This window comes from Peromyscus maniculatus, chromosome 19, assembly GCF_049852395.1.
Source record: "Peromyscus maniculatus bairdii isolate BWxNUB_F1_BW_parent chromosome 19, HU_Pman_BW_mat_3.1, whole genome shotgun sequence".
Classification (NCBI taxonomy): Eukaryota; Metazoa; Chordata; class Mammalia; order Rodentia; family Cricetidae; genus Peromyscus; species Peromyscus maniculatus.
Window position 1 is genome coordinate 22106715 of NC_134870.1, and position 25528 is coordinate 22132242.

The following is a 25528-nucleotide window of genomic DNA, read 5'->3' on the forward strand; positions in this document are numbered from 1 at the left end:
GTTTTGGGGTATCTCTCCAAAGAGTGTATCTAAACTGTCAGATGTAGAGAGAAAAGGAAAAAAATGTCTGGAAAAAGATGTGAGAAGGAAGTAAAGGCAAGAGTTATTAGTTTATCTGAGAATCCAGAGAAGACAGAAAAGGAGATGTGTCCAAATCAAGGCACATTAGAGCCTCTTGATGGGTGCACATCCATCTACGGGCTCCTTCTCATTTTCCTGTTTTCCTGAGAGGCTGGACTCAGCAGTGACCCCAGGATCTGTTTTTCAGGCACTTTGACACTTGGTGGAGTGGCTAGAATCACAGTGGGTGGTCTTCCCAGATGGCTTCTAGAGAGGGAGAGGGAAACAATGTAAATATTGATTTCAATTTAATTTACTTGATTATTTAAATTATTTGATTTTCAGGTCTCCCTCTAGGGAGCACCTTAGTCTTTTTGTTTGTTTAAAAATAAGATTCACTCTACTAATATTTTGTGACAATAAAGCAGGTTCCATAATCATAATAGATTTGCCGTAGGACTTTTAACCATCACAGCCTGTGAGAGTCCTAGTCAGTTTCTCCAAATCCAGCCTCTGCCCTTCTCAGGACAGAATCTGAAGATCCTGTCTGCTGGTGTACTTACCCCATATAACCCTCAGTACTGTGAACATAATGCATAGTAATCTGATGAAGTTCTGTAACTAAGTTGTCTTTAATAGAATATTATTTAGATAAGCATAGCGTAATGATAACAACTCTGTTTTTAATTTTATTAGTATTTAGCAACACCGGGGGTCAAATCTAGGGCCTTGCAAATGCCAGGCAAAGGGCTTTATCAATCAACCATACCCAGGATATATTAACCCTTTAAAAGCACACTGCGGGGGCTTGAATGGGAACATCCTCCATGGGTTCTGGCTTTTGATCATTCAATTCCCAGTTATTGGTGGTGTCTAGGGAGGCCTCAGCGATGTGGCCTTGCTGGGGGGAGCGTCCCTGGGAGAGGGTTTTGAGAGCTGAAAGACTCCCATGTCTTTGAATTTGTTGTGTCTGCTTTGTGCTCGCCGCCGTTTACCGGGCGAGTTCTCGGTTGCCGCTCCAGCCTCCAGGTCTCCCATGCTGCCGCGCTTCTTGGCTGTGATGGCAGTGGACTCATCCCCCTGCAGCTGGAAGCCCAAATAATCTTCTCCTTTTGTAAATTGCCTTGGGCACGGTATTTTATCCCAGTAATGGAAAAGTAACTAACACACAGGGTTTCCTTTGCTTTGTAGCAAAAGAGGAAGTCAGAAAGAGTCACCGCATAGCACTCTCTGTTTCTAGCTAAGGAAGAGGGGGGTAGGAATGTAAGTGGCCTCATGAAGCCAAAAGCAATCCCAGGAAATGGGGAGAGGGGGGGTCTCAATCTAGAACCACAAGGAACTGAATCCTGCTGACAGCATTGATAAGGGATGAGGACTTCCTACAGGGCTTTCAAATGAGAATTCAGTCCAGTTGATCTCTTAATTTTAGCCCGTGATACCCTGAGGAGCAATTGGGATATTCCTGGTAGAAAATTCTCACCTCAACACTGTGAGCTAATTAGCAGGTATTAAATGAAGTTATCCAGTCTGTTTTCTCTTTTCTATTCTCTCTCACTTTTAAAAGGTGACCTCTCCATGTAACCTGGGCTGGTCTTGAACTCTTCTTGAGTGTAGCTGGGGTATAGGTATAGGACACCACCTCTGGCCGACTGTGGTAACTTGTCATGCAGCAGCAGCAGCAGCAGCAGCAGCAGCAGCAGCAGCAGCAGCAGCAGCAGCAGAGTCAGGTATCCTGCGTTTTGTCTGACACCTTCCCCTACTCTTCAGGCACACCTGTGACATCTTCCTTTCCACTGCTGTGTCACAGGCTACCTCTGCCACAGTGCAAGTCATCCCGTGTTACAATAATCTCACCTTCTCTTTTTTTCTTAATTTTTTTTTTTTTTTTTTTTTTTTTTTTTTTTTTTTTTGAGTACGGATGCCGGCCAGCACACACGTCTGTGCACCATGTGCATGCCTGGTTCTCGCAGAGATCAGGAGGAGGTGTGGCATCACCTAGGACTGGAGTTACAGGCAGCTGTGAGCCACTGCGTGGGTGCTGGGAATTGATACCGGGTCCTCTGCAAGAGCAGCCAGCGCTCTTAACCACTGAGCCACCTCTCCAGCCCCAACACTTTTTTTTCCCCCGAGGCAGGATCTTACTGTTCAACTCAGGCCAGCCTGAAACTTGTTACATAACATAGGTTGGCCTTCAATTCCGAAGGATCCTGCCACTTCAACCTCTATAATGCTGGAACTATAAGGGTGTGCCACCACATCTGAACTCAATTTGTAATCATATATACTAAAATAACCAAAGGATTCAAGATTTAATATTTAAGAGGAAAAGTCACCAGTACAAAACAAACGACCCACCGTGGATTTGGGGATTGAATTCAGGTTGTCAGGCTGGTATGACCACCGAGCCGTCTCTCTGGTCCACAAAAAGACTTCCTTAGTTTTATGCATACGTAAGTTGGAAAGCCCTGCTTTTTAAGTAAATGGAATTAAACTGATTTACCACTTAGCTCTACATATTTGGGATAAACATCCTTGTTTTTTTCTGTGGTTGATACCCCTGGAAGGAGATGCAGACCTTTTGATAGTACTCGACATGTGCTTCCTGGAGTCTGTGGTCCGGCTAGCTCCCTTGACAGTTGGGGGTCTCTTCTTATCCCTGGGGTTCGTGGGCCAGCTACCGTCTCTCTCCCGTCAGATGCTGAAGCAGAACCGTGGTCTGCCGCAAGCAAGCAAGCAAGCAAGCAAGCGGGAGAGGGGATCAGACTGTTCTGATAACCAAGGAGGAAAGGCACAGGAAATTGTAAGGGGTACTGGAGGGAGGGAGGAGATGGAGCGGGAAGGTGTTTTTTGCGGGTCTGAGTCCTGCAAAAACCTCAGGGTGCAGGTTAATCTGTATTTTATCTCTTGAATCAAGGAGGGCAAGGGAAGGCTTTGGTGAAAGAGATTTCACGATCTTTTGGTCCCGGGGTGTGATATCAAGTCATCTCCGGTAAACTGGGAAAGTAATAATAACGTACTAGGCCAAGCAAAAAACGCTTAAAATTTAGCTTGCGACCCAGGCGGTGGTTTAAGGTCCGGGCAGTGATTTTTTTTTTTTTTTAAAGTCCTTTAAAAAACTTGTGAAATCTGTCGAGGCAGACGGTTGCCGGGATGGGGAGACGGTCCCTGCCTCTCCGCGATGTGGCTTCTCGCCGTCGGTCGGCGGGGGGAACCCTCTCGGCGCCCGGCTGACAGCGAACACTTTGCGCATGCTCAGAACCCGGGGTCTCCGCTGCGTGCGCACCCCGTCTGAAGCCTGGGAACGTCGCGCCGTCGGTGAGCCCGGCCTGAGTGGGCGGAGCCGGCTGTGCGGCGGCGGCGGCGAGCGGACAGTGCGCAGGCGCGCCTGCCCTCTCGCCTCCGCCGGGCGCGCGGATGCGGCGGGTTCCGCTGCCGGCGGGCCGAGGGGGGCGCGCGCACACGAGCGAGCCGCCGTGACGTGCTCCGCCGTGCTACGCCAGACATCACGGGGCTCCGTGGAGTGGCGGCCCGGCTGTTCTCAGCCGCATCGCCTGGCCGAGGGTGGCGCGGCGTCCGCGGGTCGTGCAGCCGGCGACAAAGACGACCCGCGGCGGACGACGATCCGGTTGGCAGGAGCCGCCGCTTCCGCTTCGCTGCTTCTCCGGCCACCGGCGACGCGGGCCCCTGGCTTCCTTCTCCTCGGCCCAGCTTACCCCGCCGGCCCCGGGGCTGCAGCTCTCCTGAGGCCGTAACGAGGCCCCGGGCCGCGCGCCCGCTGCCCCATGTGAAGCAGGTTGGGCCTCCTGGTCCCCGGCCCGCTCCCGGTTTCTGCTGCGGCCCTTCGGGCCTCGGGGGGGCCCAGTGAGGCGCCGCTCCTGGGGGGCGCGGTGACAGGCCGTGCGGGGGCGGAGGGGCCAGCTCGGTGGCCTCCTCTCGGCCCTCGGCTCCGCGATCCCCGCCCAGCGGCCGGTAAGTGCTTCTGGCTCAGCGGACGACTGGGCCCAGGGACGGGAATTCCACTGCAGGGGGCTCGGGGGTGGGGGGTAGCCCTGCTAGGCTGGAGCTGACCTCAGAACCTCCTGGTCGGTGCGATGGGGGCCGGGAAACTGTCAGACTCGTACTCCGCGGGAATTTTATCCTAACCGGAAGGTCGCAACCAGCTGATCGCAGGGAAGCTGGGACCGACGTGCCTTTTTTTGCTAGAAAAGTGTTTGCTTTGGGTTGTCGGTGGTGGTAGGATGTTGAGGAAGGTTGTTTCCCCTTATCTTGGAGCGGTCGGCCAGCTCTCGAGGTGCACGTACTTGTATGTCAACTCGTCTCGTCTTCTCAGCCCCCCCCCCCTCCGCAAGACGAGTATGTAGTCTGTCAGCTTTACAAATGAAAAGTTGAGGCTCAGCGAGATAATGGTTTAACTTCCCAAGGTCATGCAAGTGGTCATCGAGGAAGTTCACATATGCAGATATGTTTCTGCTGGAAAGTTTCCCCCTGGTTGTAAATTCTAAACACCTAGTTAGCTAGCGTTTACATTTTTTGACTTACATTGTTGGATGAGTTTGATTGCAGCCTTGTCCCCAGTCATTTTAATTTCCAAAGACATTGCTTGTGAAAAGTGGCTCTGAGCATCCTTTTATGTGCTAGGGCTGTACAGAAGAAAAATTTGTCATCTTATTGGACAGAAGAAATATACTTGATAGAACTTTCATATTTCTTGAGGTTGTATTTAATTTTTGCATTTTGCTGTTGATATACAGGGAATTCACAGGTTATTTTATTTGTTTGAGAATTCCTTATTCCAAACTTTGTTGCCGGATTGTGTGGCAATACATAGTGATTTTTGCATTGTCTTATGCAGTATTTCAGAGTTTAATGTTAAAAGTCAGTGTGTAGAATATTACAGAAGTGATCATTTGTTGGCGTGATTTATGTATCTACGCAAAATGCTACTAACCAGTTAATAAGCTGACAGAAAGTTCTCATTTTAGCACCATTTAACACTGTAGTGTTTGATTAGTGAATAAGCAGGGCTAGAGCCCTTTACAGAAGTAAGTGCTGATAAATTCCTGTCGAGTAATCCTGTAACTACAAATGCTCAGTTATAGTACTCAAATTTTACTCGTGTATTACACCTTGAAAGAAACTTGTAGTTGACTGTCTTTGTAATAACTGATAGGGAAGAGGTCACACTTAAAGAGTTAACAGGTGAGTGGCTTACAGACGGCTTTGTTATTTGGTCAGATACAAACGTGTTGAAGTAGGTTGAATTTGGTATTATAGTGGAGTAGTTGTCTAGTCATGCTCCTGCTGTGTCTGTTGTGAGAGAACTAGCTGTCAGGAGCTAATCTGAAATAATTACATATTAAGATTGAATCATTCAAGTGATGTTTTAGGTGGACTGTTGCTCCCTACTTGATGCTGCCAAAGGGACGAATGTCTATTAGGCACTGCACTGTGGTAGTGTGCTATGCTTTCTGCATGTGCGCATTTAGGTTGCTTCTTTCCCACTCTGGAAAAGGAGCTTTCTAGGTCCCCTTTCTCCAGCTTTCTATCATGAAAGCAGTTTGAGCATAAAGAAAATCTGTCAGTGGTAAACAGCCATGTGATGACTCTCCATTCACATTTGTTGATAGCTTGCTGTATTGACTTTGTTTGTAAATGTATATTTTTGTTGAACTATTTGAAACTAAGCTGTTGACTCATGACACTTTACCCTTGATGTGTTAGAGATTAGGGCACTTCTTCCGTGGATAAAATGCTGTTATTGTTCATTTTCTGTAACATGATAATTGCTTAGTGTAGTCTTAAAAACAAACTTTGGTGCTTGTGTGCATGGGCTGGTCCCCATGGAGGTCAAAAGAGGGCATCAGATCTCCTAGAACTAAAGTTATAGGTAGTTGTGAGCCACCATGTGGGTGCTGGGAACCAAACCTGGGTCCTCTGCAAGGCAGCCAGTGCTCTTAACTGATGACCTGTCTCTCCAGTCTCTCCTCAGAGTAATCTAAGGTTTTTATCTCTCCAATTGTCCTGAAAGGTCTTCTAGAACATTGTACACAGCCTTTCTTACCCAACCAGGATTTCATCAGTTTATTCTTGGCTTTTGTTTAACTCTTTTTGATTTCTTCTCATTTAGACTACCCAACTCCTTCTTATAAAATGACATTGCAGAGAGAGAGAGAGAGAGAGAGAGAGAGAGAGAGAGAGAGAGAGAGAGAGAGAGAGAGAGATGACTCACATTCTAATTTGTCAGAAATTTTCCTTTCAGTGGAGTCAGCTACAAGCTCTTTTCTCTGTCCCACTTAAACTAGCTGTTGATTGTAAACTAGTTTTAAAGAGTCCAAGGACAAGACTACCCGGTAAATGATGCTATGTACTTAGCTTAGTATTGCTTCTCATCAGGAGCTTCCCACTGTCTACTCCCTTTACTTCTTGATGCTATTTGATCATATGGTTGAGGGAGTTGTAGTAAGACTTGTTTCCTACCACAGTTACCAAGATATCTGTCTGGGCATGGTGGCACACTCCCTTATTCCAGTTCTTGGGACACTGGCAGGTGGATCTTGTGAGTTCGAGGCCAGCTTGGTCTGCATAGGAGTTCTAGGACAGCTAAGTCTTAACTAGAGAGGCCTGTTCTCCTTAAAAAAAAAAAAAAAAAAGAAAGAAAAGATAAATAAAAGACACCTGGTGCTATGGTAAATGAGCACAGTGGTGATGCTTGTCTGTTGTCCAATCATCTTTTAAATTTTTTATTTTATGTGTTTGGGTGTTTTACTTGCATGCATGTCTCTGCATCATATAGGCTCTTGGTGCCTGCAGAAGCCAGAAGAAGGTGTTGGATTCTTTGAAATTGGAGTTCTAGATCATCATAAGCCATTGTATGGGTGCTGGGAATCTAATCTAGTCCACTGGTAGAGCAGCCAGTGCTTGTAACCACGGAGCCATCTCATCAGCTCCTACGCAGTCTCTTTCCACATACAAATTATTGTAGTGTGATAATCCTTGCAAGCTCATTTGTGAATGCATTGTAATAATCTTGTGTCTGTCAATAGATGGAAATAAGATTATGAAAATTGTAAAGTATCCTGGGTAGCTGCTATATTATTTAAAATCTGATTTTGTGAATTTTTTAAGATTTTTTAGTGATGAGTTCAAAGTATCACCGGTTATGAATTGGAAAAGAAACTTGGCTTGAGAAAAACTGGAAGAATTCAATGACTGCCTTTTCCTGTAATGAATACTTAGTAAAGAAATTTGTTTAAATTTTATGCAGTCAATATTTGTTGCACAGGAATATCCAGAAATATGGAGCTCTGGGTTGAAGAATTGTAAATTGTGGGCTGGGAGGAGCAATCTGTGTAGCTCACTGGTTGGGAAAATGCTTTAAGTGTACAGGGCCCTGGGTTTAAACCCTACTACCACCATAAATAAATAAATAAATAAATAAATAAAATGTGGTTTTGCACTTTACTTCTATATTCTCATTCCGTAATGATTGTATAAGTAAGCATTTGTGAATAAAGGATGAATGAACTTCTGATAATGAGGCATATTAACTACATTTAGCGATGGGCCTCATTTTTATTAAGCCAGATATAAATATGTAATATAAAATCACATTTATTTTCAATGAATTTAGTATTTGATTATTTTAATGGTTTCATAGTTAGATTTCTATAAGTAGCACATTCTTTCACTAAAATATTATTTAACTCTTGAAACAGTTTTGAAGATTTTTTACATGTATTTTTGTAGATCAAGATGGCTTATGTACACAGAAATAAAAAGCTTAACTGTTATTTTTAAAATGCTTTTGTAGTATATCTATATATCTACACACCTATACATGCATGCTTAAAAAAAAAATAGTATAATTTTGTCTTGGATCCCTTAGATTTATTTTGAACATTGGCTGACTATGTTCCTCATGGTGGTAATCACATATTTGCATTGTGATATCTATTGGTTATTGCTTTTGTTGTTACTTAACTTAGATTGTTGTTTTATTATTATTTTAAAAATAATGTATATGTGCACAGTGCAGTTCAGACCCTCTGAAGCTGGAGTACCAGGCAGTTCTGTGCCACTTGATGTGGGTGCTGGAACCAAGTCAAACTCTATGCAAGAGTGATGCTTGCTCTCATGTCTGAACTGTCTCTCCAGCCCCAAGACGTGCTTTGTGTGTGTGTGTGTGTGTGTGTGTGTGTGTGTGTGTGTGTGTCTTTCAACACATGGGAAGCTAGGGACAGAATCTTATTTTAGATTCCCTATTATAACTGGCAGACTGCTTTTCTTTCTTCCTTTTTGTTTTTTAATTTAGAATATTTGTACATCTTTTCTCTCTTCCCTCTCCTCCTCCCATGTTCACCCCCAAACCATTCACAGCCTCTTCTTTAACCATCCTTGTCACACATACCAGACTGACTTTCTTTTTCAAGACAGGGTTTCTCTGTGTAGCCCTGGCTGTCCTAGAATTTGATCTGTAGACCAGACTGGCTGTGAACTCAGGGACCACTTGCCTCTGCTTCCCAAGTGCTGGGATTAAAGGTGTGCACCACCATGGCCTGGCCAGACTGTTTTTCTTAATATGTACTTATCAGTTGTCTGTTTGAAATTAATAGTACCATAAATGTAGAAAGCTGTATGTAACTCATACATTTTGGGTTTTTTCTAAAGATCATTCCACCCTGAACACAGTGTCCCTCTAGCACTGTACACACCTGCTTCTGCCATCATTCTAACCAGATACACTGTAATCGTTTTTGTCCTCCAGGGGGAAGTTAGCTCTTCAAGGATAGAAGTAGTGTTTTGTTGATTTTGGTACCCCCAAATCTAGCACAAGTGAACAGTGGAGGCTTCCTCTTGCAATATTTAAGACTACTTAAAAGGCATGAATACCCTAAATCATGGTAGTATACAGTAGTTTTGGTCTAATTTTCTGAATTTCCTTTTTCTCTTGTGCCATTTATTTGATTTTATGTAGCTGACTTAAAGCATAATTTTCTGTTGTAGGTGCTGATGTAAGTATTACTTTAAGTAACTGAATTCAATTAGTCCCTACACTAGCTCAGTGAGCTAGCAACTGTTACTACATGCAGACTGTAGATGAGGGATAATAGGTAATTTGCCTGCGTTTAGACTCTCTTGTTGTAGTGGAGCTAGGACCTGGATTAAGACAGTCTGGCTCCAGAACCCCTGCTTTCATATACTGCCTCTGTTTGAGTTGCTTTACCAAAGAGTAGGTCTTATCCAGTCATTGAGCATATACTAAGCCTGGGGAGGGTGTTTTCCAAGCCCTGAAAAGTAGGCAACAAGCCAGGCGGTAGTGGCACACGCCTTTAATCCCAGCACTGGGGAGGCAGAGGCAGGCGGATCTCTGTGAGTTCAAGGCCAGCCTGGTCTACAGAACGAGTTCCAGGAAAGGAGCAAAGCTACACAGAGAAACTCTGTTTTGAAAAACCAAAAAAAAAAAAAAAAGAAAAGAAAAAAAAAAAAGAAAAAGAAATGTAGGCAACAGTAGGAACCAAATGGACAAACTCTAGATGTGAACTGACTGCTCATGAGACCTACTGAAGACACAGTAGGTACTATATAAACTACTGCTCATAATACCCACTAAAATATTTAAAAATACAGAAGACAAGGTAAAGATCAGTGGTTCTCAACCTATGGGGTGAGACCCCTTGGGTTGAATGACTCTTTGACAGGGGTCGCCTAAGATCATCAGAGAACACAGATATTCACATTATGATTCATAACAGTAGCAAGATTACAGTTATGAAGAGGCAATGAAAATAATTCACACCTTACCACAACACGAGGCGCTGTATTCAAGGGTCGCAGTATTTGAAAGGTTGAGAACCACTGATAAAGGCTGTAAGTAGGAGCGTGGCAGTCAGGCTCAAATGAGTGCTAGTGCGTCTCTTTAATTGCTCCAAGCTTTACTTGCCTTATCTGTAAGATAGGGATTATAGAGCCTAACACACAGATTATCCCATGTGTAAATGGGATAGCATGTTCAGGACAATTCCTATCATACTTGTACATGTGTGCATGTGCACATGCATGTGTGCACACACACATACAGTATATATGTGTAACATGTATATATCAGTTATGAAATCTACAGCTATGTAGATCATTGTTTATGTACAATGAAACAATATTAATATTATTAGGGTTGATGATATTCATTTCAATAAAAATAATATGAGGGAAATAAAAATGGCCTGTTTTATCCTAAGTATTTTATTTTGTATTTATATTTTATAAGGTAAATGTAAAGCATTCTGAGTACATGGCCCACCTATAGTTGCTTGATTTTTTTTTCCCCCACTAGTCTTTTCCAGTTTATTTATCTATATTAAAGTCTTTTTTTTTTTCGTAACTAGCCTTTGAATCTAGTTATTTGACTTCATTTTCATAGTTTCAACTTCCTTAACTTTTTTTTCCCCCAGTGGGTTTTCTCTACATCATAGCCCTGGTTGTCCTGGATCTCACTCGATAGCCCAGGCTGGCCTCGAACTCACAGAGATCTGCCTGTCTCTGCCTCCTGAGTGCTGGGATTAAAGGCATCGGTCATCATGCCCAGCTTGACTTCAGTAACTCTTACTGGTTTATGTGATTTTAATTAACTAATTATTGCAACCACATAACCATATCTAATTCTCAATAAATTGATGGGAACAGAAATAAATGTACTGGTTGATTAAAAACTGCAGAACTAGTGGTGCATACTGAGGATTTATTAAAAGGCTTTGTAGAGAGAATAGAGACAGTGAATTTGTTACCGTTGTTTGTTAAGGTTGAGTAAAGGATGGGGCGATTTTAAGAGACTAAGGTAGTGGACATCGGCAGCGAAACAGTACTTGGTGTGTGTGACAGCCACTGTGCTCATGAACTTGCAGAGGCTGGCACTGCTTGCACAGACCTGCTGAGATCAAGCCAGCCCAGACCTCAGCTCGTGAAGGTCCACCCCCAGTCAAGGAGCTGTTGGCAGTTGATGGCTGCTGAGGGAGGGGGAGTCGGTTTTCTCTAGGGATGTGGTTCCTGAGAGGTTAACTGTGCCCTGTAGATGGTTCTACAGGTATAGATGCAGGTATAGGCCGTTCTGTGTCAACTCAGTAGTTAAAGGCAAAACAAAACCCATGAAGTCAGGAGGGAAAAGTGATGATGGGGATAGAGGGGAGCGATGGGGGTGACTTTGATCAAAATACATAAATGCACGTATGAATTCTCAAAAAATGGCGTGTTGACTTAAGAGTCTGTGGTGGCTTGGATGAGAGATGCTTCCATAGTCTTGGCATTTGAACACTTGGTCACCAGTTGGTAACATTGTAAAGTCTGGTCCTAATTCTCATGATCTCTTTCCTTCATGATGCCAGTTGAGGATATTAGTGCTTAGTTTCCTGCTCTGGCTTCCATGCCTGCTGCTTGCTGCTTCCTGCCATGCTTTCTTGCTGTGACCGACCCTTACCCTCTGGAACCTTAAGCCAAATAAACTCTTCCTTCTGTAAGTTGCCTTGGTCATGGTGTTTATCACAGCAACACAAAAGTAACTAATACAAAAGTTGATACTAGAGAGGGGTCTGTTGCTGTAAGGAATCTGACTTTTTTTTTTTTTGAGAATATGGAAGACTTTGGAACTTTGGATTAGAAAAGCAGTTGAATGCTATAATCAGAGCTTAAAGAGTTGTCCTAGTAGAAACTTTGAAGACAGTACTGCTGAGAGGATTTGAACTATGGAGATTGAGCTCAAGTGGTTTCAGAGAGAAACAATATTAACCACCAGGCTAGCGGCCATTGCTATGATATTTTGGCAAAGAATCTGCCTGCCTTCTGTCGTTAATCTAAGAACTTGCCCAAGGCTAAATGAAAAAGTAATGGGCTAATGTTTCTGGCAGAGGGAGTTTTAAGGCAATGTGATATTGAATCTGGCAGGGTTGTTATTAATGACTGTTTTGCAGATCTTCAGAGAAAAAGAGCAAGTGGGGAAGAAAGAAACAAAAAAGTTCAGTTTTAAGAGAAAGAGTACCACTAAACTGAATTTTGTGCCAAGGCTTGTGCTGAAAGAGTACAGAGATTAAGATTAGGATTCAGGAGAAACCTGTGCATTGGAATAGAAGGAGGGAGCCCTCAGGGCAAGAGCCCCTCCCCCAGCTTTAAACTGGTGAAAGAGAATCTAAGGCGTTAGTTGATGATAGAAAGCATCCTAAAAATCTGCTGTTAATGTGGCTCAAGGGGCCCAGGCTCCACCCCAAGCTGGTGGCAGAATTTGGCAGTGTTACCCATGTGCTGCTGGCTTGGGAGACACGAAGGACGCTAGAGTGAGAGGGTTGGGGGTCTCCCTGTTTCAGAGAGCTGCTGAGGCCAGACAGTGTATGGAGAGGGTGTTATTATTAAGAGGCACAATGTTATTCATTAAGTGGCGCTGTTTACCATGCGAGAAAAGCCATGAGGTACAGCAAAACCCACTATAAGAGTTTATTAAGGGAAGGGAACAGAAGGGGTGTGCATAGGCCTATGGAAGATCATGCATGGAGAGAGGGGGGAGGGATAAGTGGGACCCACTTTTATGGGTTCCACCCGCACATGTGCATATGCGCTTACGTAGCTACGCCACGCATGCACATAGATTACGTGATCATGCAGTGCACGGATTACATAGCACGGAAGGCCCTGGGATGACTAAGCATCTTGCCTGGCTACTGGACAGCATTTGTGTGGTCAATGTAGCTGGGGGAGTGGCTGGGAATTCTAGCATGGTCTCTGCTTGAAGGCCATGAGAAGGGCAAGAGGCTGTGAGAGGCCATTGTTTTAAGCTGTGAAAATGAAGCCTGGCTTGCTGTGGAGAACTCAAGACCTTGGAGATATCAGAGTCATGAGATTTCCATGAAGGAGTGCTTCATACAGAAGTGGAAGTGGCCCAAGGGGGAAGATGTTACCATTTAAGTTTTCTGTTGATGTTTGTCCTGCTGGGTTCTGGTCTTGCTTCAGTTTAGTATTTCCTTACTGTTCTCCACTCTTCTCTTTTGTAATGGTAATGTATATTCTGTGCCATTGTATGTTGGAAGTATGTAATTTGCCTTCTGATTTTACAGACAGTTACAATTAAGGGATTGCCTTGAGCAGTAGTTCTCAATCTTCCTAATGCTCTGACCCTTTAATACAGTTCCTCATGTTATGGTGACCCCCAACCATAAAATTATTTTTGTTGTTATTTCATAACTAATTTTGCTACTGTTATGAATCGTAATTGTCTTAGGGTTTCTATTGCTATGAAGAGACACCATGGCTATGGCAACTCTTATAAAGGAAAACATTTAACTGGGGCTGACTTATAGTTTCAGAGGTTTAGTCCATTAGTGTCATGGAGGGAAACATGGCAGTGTGCAGGCTGACATGGTGCTGGAGAAGTAGCTGAGAGTTCTACATCTGGATATATCTGTATCAGCAGGCAACAGGAAGTGAATGCCACATTGGGTGTTGCTTGAGCATCTGAGACCTCAAAGTTCTCCCCAATGACACACTTCCTCCATCAAGGCCATGTCTAATAGTGCTACTTCTTATGGGCCTATGGGGACCATTCTTACTCAGACCACCACAGTAATGTAAATATCTGATATGCTGGATGATCTTAGGTGAAAGGGTTGACCCCACCCCCACTCCAAGGGGTCGTGAGCCACAGGTTGAGAACTACTGGTCTTGAGTCCCACCAGAGACTTCAGACTTTGGGTTTTTAAACAGTGTTAAGACTGTGTATTAGTCAGGGTTCTCTAAAAGAACAGCACTGATGGACTGAAAAAAAAATGTATGTATACATATAAGGGGGATTTCTTAGAGTGACTTACAGGCTGCTGTATGGCTAATTCAAGATGGTGGTCTCCTAATGGAAAGGCCAAGAATCCAGTCCAGGAGATTGTGTGTCTCAGCAGTCTTGATCTGGTACTGGAGTCCTAGGGAATTCCTAGGGAGTTGTTGGTCTTAAGTCTGGAATATGGAAGAAGTAGGTTCTAAACCAGCAAAGGAATGCCTCAGAACATGATAGATGCATTTGCCAGGTGGAGTGAAGACAAGCAGGCAAAAAGCAAAAGCTTTCTTTTCCTTTTATGTGGGCTGTTACCAGAAGGTGTGGTCCTATTTGAAATGGACCATCTCACCTCAGATGATCCCATCAAGAAAATCCCTTCCCCCGCCGGTGTGCCCCAGCTGCCTGGGTTTTAGTTGATTCCAGATGTAGTCAAGTTGAGAAGCAGCAGTAGGGCTGACAAGACTGTGGAAGACTGTAGGTTCTTTTGAAGTTGGACTAAATGCATTTTGGCTTATGATATAGCCACGAGACTGTTGGGCTAGGGAAGGGGATATGGTGATTTGAATGAGAAATGTCCCTTACAGTCTTGAGTATTCCAACGGTTGATGTTGGTTGATGCTGCTGTTTGGGGGCTTTGCTGGAGGAAGTCTGTAACTGGAGTGGGCTTTGAGAGTTTAAGGCTTCATCCTACTTCTGCTTTGTACTTGTGGTTGACGATGTGAGCTCTCAGTGTCTTCTGCTGGTTGCCATGCCCGCTGCTTCTACCATGTTTTCCCACCTCTGGAACCATAAGCCCAAATAAACTCTTCCTTCTGTAAATTGCCTTGGTCATGGTGTTTATCCCAGCCACAGAAAGGTAACTAATACAGAATCTTTCAGGTATATGCCTAGGGGTGATATAGCTGGGTTATTTGGCGGTGCTGCTTTTAGTTTCTTGAGAAACCTCATATTAATTTCCATAGTGGCTACACATTTACATTCCCATTAGCAGTATGTAAGGATTCCTCTCAGCCCACACATCCTTGCCATCACTGGGGGTCAGTTCCCACCATCTCTTTTTTGGGTTGATAATTTTTCTGGCTAGTGTGGAATGGAATCTCATTTTACATTTGACTAAGGATGTTGAACACTTTCAAATATTTATTGGTTGTTTGTGTTTTTTCTTTAGAGAGCTATCTGTTAATTTGATTTATTGGATGGATGATAGGGGGTTTTGGTGTTTGTTACAGTTCTTTATATAGTCTAGGTATTAGATTCCTGTCCAATGAGTAGTTGGCAAAAACTTTCTTCATACTGCTGACTGCATGTGCGCACGCACGCGCACGCACGCACACACACACACACACACACACACACACACACACACACAGAGTGGTGATTGTTTGCTTTGCTTTGCAGAAAATTTTTAATGTCTTGTAAACTACATTTGACAACTCTTTGGATTACTTCCTGTGCTATTGGAGTCCTTTTCAGAAAGGCACTACATGTAGCTGTGCCTTGAAATGTTTTTCTATAGCAGTTTCAAATCTTCAGGTCTTACATTAAGGTCTTTGATCCATTGAAATTAATTTTTGTGCAGGGTGAGAGATACACAGACCTAATTTCATTTTTGGCAACAGTAAAAGGTACCTGAATTAAGTAATAAAATAAATTCAAAATCTAGCATGTAACACATCCAGAGTGTTTCTGGCAGTGCTGCTGTCCTTAATGCATTTGGAGAGACCATATTACAACTTTGTTTCTGCACATACAACATGTGCTGTCACACCATGCAATACCGGTGAACACTGCCTACTTTTAGATTCTAGATAATTGTATATTAAGAATTGTAGAGATTTTAACTGCACATACAAAATTTCTCTTACAGAAGTGTGTGATTCAGTTATAGAAAACAAAGAGTGCTTTTTGTTTTGTTTTGGTTTTTTTTTTTTTTTTTTTTTTTTTTTTTTTTTTTTGTTTTTTGAGACAGGGTTTCTCTGTGTAGCTTTGCGCCTTTTCCTGGAACTCACTTGGTAGCCCGGGCTGGCCTCGAACTCACAGGCCTGGCTCTGCCTCCCGAGTGCTGGGATTAAAGGCGGGCGCCACCACCGCCCGGCGACAGTGCTTTTTTTTAAACTGCCATTCTCAGGATCTAACTAAACTGATATAGTTCTGGCTGTGTTAGAATGTTTGATTTTAAACACTGTTTGAGGATTGGGGAGTCGGCTCTGTCAGTAAAGTAAGCACTTGCTGTACAAGTGGGAAGACCTGAGCCAGTCCCGGGAACCTTGTTAAAGATTGGTGTGGTGGTACTGGGGAGTCCTGGGCAGACACAGGTAAGTGGACCTCTCAAGCTCTTGGCCCCCTAGCCTGAACTGCTTGACAAGTTCCAGACCTGTGTGAGATCCTGCCTTAGAAATAAGGGGGATGCTTCCTGAGGAATCATAAATCACACACACGCTGTTTGATTTGCTGACTTGTGTTTCATTAAAAAAAAAATTGTTGAATGAATTTTGGCTTGGGATTAAGGCAATATTTCTAGCAATTTCTGAAAGGGCCCTAAATGCACTACTGCCCTTTTGTACTACATGTTTATATGAAGTGGAATTCTGAATATTGATGATCACAAAATCAAATATTGGTCAACTTTGAAAAATTTTGAAGATACTTTTCATTCTGTAGCATGAAATACTCAAATCATTTTTCCCCCCCTGAGACAGGGTTTTTCTGTAGCTTTGGAGCCTGTCCTGGAACTTGATTTGTAGACCAGGCTGGTCTTGAACTCAGAGATCTGTCTGCCTCTACCTCCCAGGTGCTGGGATTTAAGGGTGCGTCAACACTGCCCAGCTCAATTGGTTGTTAAAAGCACTTTATAAATATAAAATGTAAAAATGAGTAAGTGCAACCATTTCACCAAATGTATATTTGTTTTCATCTTTATTAAATGTTAAAATTACATTTCTTCCAAAGAATATTTTAAAATAAAAATCTGGGAGGCAAGACAGTTCATCAAGTAAAGGTGTTTTGCTCTGTATAAGCCTGATGATCCATGTTTGATTCCTGGAACCCTTGTGTAAGTGGAAGGAGAACAGACTCCACAGAGTCTGTTGACCTCACAAACATGCCATGGTATGTATGTGCCTACCCACATGTTCTCTCATACATAAAATAATAATGAAAATAATTTAAAAATTCATTTAAAATACAATTCTTCACAGTTACCAGTAAATGTTTTTGTATCTATTTTGTATACCTGATAGTTTAAAATTCTCAAGTGAAAAAGGCTGTGAGTGGAAAAGGTTTAAGAAGCTGTGATATGAATTAATTGATTTCTGTTTTAGATTGAAACATGTGACACTAATCTCATTTTCTTATTAGATTAAAACCAAATAAAACAAACAAACAAACAACCTTAAATGTTCTCTATTATCTGATGGTCAGAGGCTAGACAGGTGTGTGACATGACTTCATGGGGAGACACAACATACATGTCTACTCACCCAAGATAGGGAGCCCATGACAGACCAAAGTCAACTTGGTGAACCATTGAGTTTTATTTATTGGGATTGCTTACAGGAATATGGGTGAAGGGATTACTTAAAGGAACAGAAAAGACTCAAAGACAGATGCATCACCTAAGTCCACCCCAGCCTGTGTGCCAGTTCATAAAAGCTGGAGCACACTGCCCAGCCTGCAGACAGCTCAACAGGTTCGAGAGTGCACTTTATAAGTGACTCAGTAGGTGTAAACTTCTTCCAGGGCCCTGATCTCACAGTTTTCTTTGGCTGAGAGTGACCCTTCCGGCAGTCAGTCTTTGTTGCTTACCGGGGGATGGAAGAACCTAGTGAATCTAGTCAGTTTCTGGTACTTCATGAAGCTATTGGAGTTATTTACCTTCTGTCGTAAGTAACTTCCCTGGGAGGTGGAATGTTTGAATCCCTCAGAAAACTGCTATACAACTGCTGGTAGGAAACCTGCATACAGTCTTCAGTCTGCTGTTAAGGAGAACTGTGACCAAATGCTTCAACACAAGGGACCACACTCAGTGCTTTGCTGTGTTAGTGTTTTCCCACAGAGCTATGTCCCCAGCCCTGACTTCTGGATTCATAAAAGTGCATTTGCCTGGGCGTTCTTGTATAAAAGACCGGTCTAGTGTATGATTCTGAGACCCACAGCTTAATAGAAATAGAAATAGAGGAGAGGTGGAGGAAACTTTTTTTTTTTTGCTTGTGAGGTTACTGAACATGACAGTAGTGTGAGGGTAGATTTGTTTCAAGACAGCACTTGGGAACAGGACAGATGGCTTTATTTAATGTAATTAATTGATCTGAATGAAGTTTCTTAAAAGCATTTTATACCCAGATGCTTTACTGTGATTGGTAGCGCAGAACTTTAAGCTCTCAGTGGATTCTTAAAAGAGTAAGCCAGAAGTCATAGTTACTTGTGAAGCAACCAAGAAGTACTGGTCCCAGAAAATCACACAGAATTGGATTATTCTCATTTTATGACTGGAGAAACCACACTAGTGAAATACTTTAGCCAAAAGCGAGGGATCTTTTAAGAAAAGAAAAAGAAAAGTATTGGAAAATTATATGCAATCTTTTATGTTCAGTAGAAATTTAAAATTTTAGGGAGATACTTTGATAAGTCCAACATTACTACATAAAAAGTCATTTTTGAGGCAATTATCTACCAACATTTTTTCTTAGAATTTTTTTTGTATCCCTTTTCTGTCTTTCTGTCTTAACCAAGATGCAAAAGTGCCCCTCGCTTTTATTGTTGATCTTGCTTTTATTGATGTTTGTTAATCTGGTAGCTACATTAACTGGTATTCTCATCACTAAGTCCTGCTCTTTTTTAATAAGAGAAGCAAGTAGGGAATAAGTGGCTTTTTTGGAAGCAAAAATGAGTATTGCAGAAGTGATTTGATTGGAGGCAAAGGGAGGACAAAGTCCCTTAAGTTTGGTTATGCAAAAATCTCAGAAGGGAAAGTTGCAGACATTTCTTGGTCTTGATCTTGGGAGGAGAAGCAGTGCTTGCTCTATGTGGGAGCTTTATCAAAGACATACAGCTACTGTGGTATATGGAATAAGAGATTTAGGAAAGGAGCAAAAGCAGATACGGTTGTGGGAGAGACTCTGAAGCCCAATCTGCAGATTTGAGAAAAGCCACTCACCAGCTTGTCTGAAGCAGTGGTTCAGTGCAGATGATAGGTGAACCTGTGGGGCCACAGAGTGGAGCTGGTGGAAAGTCTGCAAGATGACATTTCTACACAGCCTCCTCTTCATTTGCTCTCTGTCAAGGTTTTACTGGTGGACCTGGATTTGGAAGAACAGATATATGTGGAGCAGGGAGACCAGAGATATGGTGGAATCTGGTGATAGCACTCACCTTTGTCTAATAATGTTTTTGAGAGTAATTTGCCCTTTTGGCCAACTGTAACCTGGAATAGGATTCTGGGAAATGTAGTTTGAATTAATCAAGTTGCCCTGGTACAATTACAGTAACAGTAAAGGGAGGGGGAAAACTCCACGAAGGAGGATGTTGAAGTTGTGGGTGTCTGCAGTCTACCCCCATGTCAGTCTGATAAAGCCAGTTGCTTAACTTCTCCACACCTGTTGCCTTATCTACTTTATGGGATTGTTGTGAAAGCATTTAGCAGTGTCAGCATTATAAGTGTTGTAGCCGAGGGGAAAGGCTTCCCCAAGGGAAGTGTTTGAGCTCTGAGGGGAACAGTGTCCTGGCAGTTGGGAGCCAAGGAATACCACAAAGTGACACTGTACAACAAACCTCACACAAGAGATGTATTGGGAAAGACACATGAAGGTGGCTGTCTCTGCTTGAGAACAGCAGAGAACTGAGCGAGAGGCAGGCTTTATATAGGGTTTTTTGAGGGGTGGAACTTTCCAGGGTGGGATTGGTGGGTTTTTAAACTCAGGAATTGGTGGGTTTTCAATACCCAGAAGTGAGCCTGGACATTTTACCCTACAAGCACAATGCAAACTATGGTACTTAGTAGCTTTTGTTACCAGTAGTAATTACAGTAGTAATGGCAAGAAAGAAATAGGGCACACTTTGGAGGGAGAGAAGGAGAGGAGATGAGTGGAGATAAGAATGTAACATGAAGTCCATATTGCAGTTGAGGATATTGCAATCTAACTGTGAGAACACTTGGTCACATGGGCTAGAGAGATAGCATGTGCTGTCAGTGAGAGAGCTTGGTGTTGAGTGACCGTGTGTGAACTCCTTAACATACTGCCTGGGGTTTCCAGGTGGTAATTCTTTCCACTGTCATTTGTAGATATGATCAAATACAGACATATCATTTATAGATATCTGACCCCCATATGCCATGGCACATCGATAGATAAATGTTAAGAGAATTGTCCTTACTTAACAAAAATAAACTGGAACAACCACTAGCCAACTGGAATGTATGGTTTCCCTACATACGTTAAAATGAATGTGATGCAATGCAATATTTACAAAGTACCATGGAAATCTTTAATATAAAACACTATATTCCAAAAGCTCATAGCAAAAAAAGTAAGCATTTAAATATATATAATTATGATGTCAGTAATATTGGCATTTTGGAAATGAAGTCTGCTTAAATATCAGACTTACCTAATGGAAATAAGATGTAAATAGACAGAAACCTCAGTTTGGCCAATAAAAATAAATTCCATATTGGGAGAGCATACCCCAATTCCCCAAATGGGATACAAAAGTGCTCAGAGAGGCAGTAAGTTAATTGAGAACTTTTCCTTCTGCGGGGAGTAGTGTTAGAGTATGTACACAACAGAATGTTATTTATTCATCTATGAAGACATTACACCATTTGTAGTAAATGGACTGAACTGGAGACCATCATGTTAAGTGAAATAAGAAATAAGCTTGACTTAGACAAACATTGTCTCTTTTCTCATATTCAGGGAAACCATTTTTTGCATGCATCATTACGTGTCTAGGAGTAAGGATTACTAGAGAAGAGAGGGAGATAGGCACTTGGGATGGTAGAAAGGTAGGCCCAGGAAGTAGGTTCTGGCAAGTCCTTTTGGGGAAAACCCGGCAGCATGTTATTGGTTTGTCATAGGGTTTTTGTTGGAGGTTGAGGTTTTGGTAATGTGTCTTCTGAGTTTTGGTGGAACAGTGCAGCCTTTGGTATTACTTGGGACTTTTGAATTATATAATAAGTAGCAGAAAGAGGACTGGAGTAGTTAAGAACACTTTGTTCTTGTAGAGGACCTGGGTTTGGTTCCCAGCTTCTACATGGTAGCTCATAATCATCTGTAACCCCAGTGCCATGGGATCCAGTGACTTTTGCTGTCTGGGCACTAGGAATGCATGTGGTGCATAAAACATGTATGATAGATATCAATAATAAGCAGCAGAAAATATTACTCCTACCAGCAAAGTATTCTCAACAGTTGAGTATTCATGATGGGCCCAGGAATTGTTTTATTAGGCCAGTGTTAAGGTGTAGATATTATTTTGAAAAGGACTTGTTTAATTGATTACTATTGTGTATATGTATGATGTGTGTGTGTGAATGCATGTGCCCTGGTGCATATGGAGGTCAGGACATTTTTATGGAATCAATTCTCTTCTTCAACCTTTATGTGGTTCTGGGGATTGAACTGAGGTCCTAAGACTTGGTGGCAAGTACTTCTAACTACTGAGCCATCTTATTGGTTCTGTAAAATTACTTTTATGCTTTGGAAAAATTTTATTATTTTTAATTAAAAAAATTTAAAAAATTTTATTATTTTTAATTAAAAAATTTACTGTGTGTATGTACGTACGTGCGTCAGTGTGTCCACTCCATGGCCTTAGCAGTGTGTGCTTGTGTGCCTATGTATGTGTGTCTGTAGATCAGAAGATCGCTTCTCTCCTTTCATCGGATAGATTCTAGGGATTGAACTCAGGTCTTAATGCTTGGTGGCAAGCGCCTCTAACTACTGAATCAGGCCTTCATACTGGCCTGATTTTAGAATTTTAAAAAGATAATATTAAATTTTATAATTTAGTTTTAAAAATTTTTATTAATTTTTGTTTGCTTTTTAAAGACAGGGTTTCTCTGTGTATCCTTGGCTGTAGAGCTTGCTCTGTAGCCCAGGCTGGCCTTGAACTCAGAGATCACCTGACTCTGCCTTCCAAGTGCAGGGATTAATGGTGTGTGTCACCAGGCCTGGCTTTATTTTGTCACTTTTCAATATGGGAGAGTATTAAGGTCAGTATGATGGTGTACCAAAGACATATATTTCTAGAACAAATAAATGAACTAAAGGCAGTGCAGTAGTGTGTATGAGTGGATTCTGAACAAGATTAGAGTCAAAGCTGAACTTAATAACTTAGATTCTTATATATGCATGATGATCTGAAATTTTAAACATTTTATACATTTATGCATTTCCTTTAATTCTTACAACATTCATGAATGGATGCAGTTCCTGTTCCCATTTTCCGTATGAGAGACCCTGAGAGCCATTATTGTAATTACTGTCAGTGAACATTGAGTAATAGGTTTGGTAACTCATTTATGAAGTATTCCTTTTTTTAAAAATACCCCTAGACAACAGTTAGAGTTTATATACTCTGTACATATGTCCAAAGTGACTTGGGAGTTTTGACTAAAGCCTAAATTTGTTAGAGTACTAATTTAAATGCTACCTTCATTTCCTTTAAGACTGTTTTATAGTGGGGCTGGAGAGATGGCTCAGTGCTTAAGGGCACTGTCTGCTCTTCTAGAGAACCCAGGCTCGATTCCCAGCACCCACATGATGGCTCACGCCATCTGTGACTCCAGTTTCAGGAGATCTAAAACTTCCTTCTGGCCTCTCTGGTCTCTCTGGACACTGCACAAATGTATGGTTCACAGACATACATACAGGCACAACACCCATACAAATAAAATAATAAGGACTTTTTTTAAAAGACTGTCTTATAAAATACAGGAAAAAAGATTTGTAGACACATACGTTCTCATTATGGCTCAAAAGCAGAAGTGGGAAGAACTTGAAGTATATACCTCCTAGCTGGTTTTGTGCACCTGTAGATGGCCACAGACTGTAAGTTACATAGAGCAAAGATTGATTTCTTGTTTTTTTTTTTGTTTGTTTGTTTTGTTTTGTTTTTCGAGACAGGGTTTCTCTGCGTAGCTTTGCGCCTTTCCTGGAGCTCACTTAGTAGCCCAGGCTGGCCTCGAACTCACAGAGATCCGCCTGGCTCTGCCTCCCGAGTGCTGGGATTAAAGGCGTGCGCCACCACCGCCTGGCAAGATTGATTTCTTAGAGGTTGAAATCCAGAATCAAGAGGTTGTGACTGGTGAGAGGACCATCTTGATGTGGTATAACATGGTAGAATACATTTTATGGGCGGGTAGAGCAATAGATCAAAGTTAGAGCCTCTAGCCCCCCCCCCTCCTTTATCAACAGTAATCTATGCAGGAAGGCCACGCCTCCTGGCATAATCACCTCTCTAAGGGTCTATATTTTAATATTGTCCTATTGGGAAAAGCTCAACAACATGGTTTTTCAAAGACACATTCAAACCATAGCAGTATATCAAGTTGATTTTGCTTTAACACTTATTAGCATAATTATTACTAGCTAGTCAAGCTTCAATTAAGTACTTTACAAATATTTACTTGTTGGGCTGGGACTGTAACTCACAGGTATAGTTGTTACCTATGTACAAGAACCTGGGTTGGATCTGAGAGAAAATTAAAGCAAAAAACAAGCCACAAAGAAACATTTACTTATTTCATTTCCACTGCAATTTGGTTATGGTATTATACCACAATCTCCATATTTACAAGTGTGGAAACTAAACAAAGAAATGTTAAGTCATTTGCCTACGGTTGTATACTTGTTAAGTAACAGATTCAGTTTCAGAATCAGACAGTTTGGGCCCACAGTCTAAGTAAGCTCTTGACTACTCTGCTTTCTGTCTTTACTTTTGAAGGGACCATGGCCATTCAAAGAGGAAATGTAGATGACTGAAAAAGAATGTGGTAGATTAAAATTATGGGCCACGCATGGTGATGCATGCCTGTACCCATGCTGCTTGGGAGGCTGAGGCAGACAGGCAGATAGACAGACTCCATGCTAAGTATAATAATTACTTTTGATTCATTCATATTGTTCACTTGTGTCAGTAGTTCATTCTTATATATTGATGAATATTATTTATTCCATTGTGTACAATTACCACAGACTTGTCTAACTGGTGATCGACATTGGGTTTCTACTTTCTAGTTGGTGACTACAAATAAATCTGCTAACAATTTTCTTTAAATATTTGTGTGGATATATGCTTTCACAGTTTAACAGTCTTACCATGGCTAGCTAAAGTTGTTAAAAGACCTCTTTTTTGTTTACAGGTATTTTATTATCATGATTGTTGTTATTACTGTTTTTACAATGCTAGGGATTGCTAAACCAACTACTAACCCTCATCACTAGTTCTGCCATTGATTGATCTTTGTAGTGTCTCTGTATTTTTTACTATACATAATTGGAATCATGTAGTATATGACCTTTTCAGATTAGTTTCTTTTACTTAGCAATCTGCATTAAAGGTTCCTCCTTTTTGTGGCATTATTTACAGCTCATTTTTTTTTATTATTATTTTCTAAGTAATACTCCTGTATTAGTTACTTTTCCAGTTGCTATGGTAAAACACACTGATAAAAACAACTTAAGGGAGAAAAGATTTATCTTCGTTCACAGTTCCGGGTCATTGTCCATCATGGTAGGGAGTCATGGTGGCAGGATGTAGAGGAGATAGCTTGGTTATTTTGCATCTACAGTCAAGAAGCAGAGACTGATGAATATTAGCACAGCCCTGTTTCTTCTTTCTATGCATTTTGGGACCCCAGCCTGTGGAATGGTACCACCTAAATGACTATGGCAACTCTTATAAAGGAAAACATTTAATTGGGGCTGGCTTACAGTTCAGAGGTTTAGTCCATTGTCATCATGGCGGGAACCATGGCAGTATACAGGCAGACATGGTGCTGGAGAAGGAGCTGGGAGTTCTACATCTGACTCATAGGCAAGGAGACTGTGTGCCACATTGGGTGTATCTTGAGCATATGACACCTCAAAGCCCGCCCCCTCAATGACACAGTTCCTCCAACAAGGCCATACCTCCTAAAAGTGCCACTCCCTATGGGCCAAGCATTCAAACACATGAGTCTATGGGGGCCATAACTGTTCAAAACACCATACCTCCTCAGTTAACCTAATAAAGAATTCCTCACAGGCATGCTAGAGGCTAACCTAGTTTAGATAATCTCTCATAGATGCCCACTGAAGCTTGTCTCTTAAGTGATTCTAGATTCTGTTAAGATGACAGTATTATCACTAATCCATTGTATGATATGCTACAGTTATTTTTATTTCACTCAAAGATTACATTCTTTAAATGTAATTGTTCTTTTTTTTTTTTTTTTTTACAAATTTCATTAATTTTTATTTTTGTGTATGAGTGCCTGAATATATGTCTGTGCCATATGCATGTGCCATATGCATGTGCCAGAAGAGGGCGGGATCCCTTGGGAGTAGAGTTATGGATGGTTGTGAGCTGCCTTATGCTGAGAATTGAGTCTGAGTTCTTTGGAAGAGCAGCTCATGAGCCTTCTTTCCAGTCCCTGGTTTTAAAATTAAAATTGTATTTGTTCAT

The 25528-nt window shown here is 41.9% G+C and overlaps 1 protein-coding gene across 1 annotated transcript in view; it reads left to right on the forward strand.

Moving 5' to 3' along the window:
* The first annotated feature begins 3894 nt into the window (after window positions 1-3894).
* The window catches only part of Map3k2 (mitogen-activated protein kinase kinase kinase 2), a 66198-nt gene continuing 44564 nt past the window's right edge, over window positions 3895-25528 (forward strand). Inside the window, exon 1 of the mRNA XM_006977938.4 lies at window positions 3895-4029. The gene's annotated coding sequence lies outside the window, so the exon portion shown is untranslated. The remainder of the gene's footprint in view (window positions 4030-25528) is intronic.